General features: G+C 42.5%; 1 protein-coding gene across 2 annotated transcripts in view; it reads left to right on the top strand.

Annotated features, from left to right (window-relative positions):
* Window positions 1–452, top strand: part of LOC117954880 (GRAM domain-containing protein 2B-like) — an 8,004-nt gene that overhangs the window by 740 nt on the left and 6,812 nt on the right. The window lies entirely within an intron of this gene.

Raw genomic sequence — 452 nt, 5'->3', positions numbered from 1 at the left:
AGCTGGTAACACAGCTGTAACACAGCTGGTAACACAGCCAGCTGCTAACACAGCTGTTGACACAGATGGTAATACAGCTGGTGACACAGCTAGTAACACAGCTGGTAACACGGCTGGTAACACAGCTAGTAACACAGCTGGTAACACGGCTGGTAACAAAGCTGGTAATAAGCTTGTAATACAGCTGGTAACACAGCTGGTACTGCGTTTTTCATCTAGTTTAACATTTGCATTCACATGAAGGAACTACTCAAACTGAGATATTTGATCCAAACTAGACCAGTATATTCTCCTTATTCACCTACGTACTCTTATTCAACAGTGCTGGTGACATTGTTGATGCTGTGCATGCCTTATGTAAGAATTCTTTTCTTTCTGATGTAAACAGAGACAGATAATGATGATGAAACCCTCAGCACACAGGAGTTGTTTTCCTCCACTCTGGGACATGA

The sequence above is a fragment of the Etheostoma cragini genome, chromosome 12 (assembly GCF_013103735.1).
Source record: "Etheostoma cragini isolate CJK2018 chromosome 12, CSU_Ecrag_1.0, whole genome shotgun sequence".
In the NCBI taxonomy this organism is placed as follows: domain Eukaryota; kingdom Metazoa; phylum Chordata; class Actinopteri; order Perciformes; family Percidae; genus Etheostoma; species Etheostoma cragini.
This window is presented reverse-complemented; position numbering and strand designations above follow the sequence as displayed.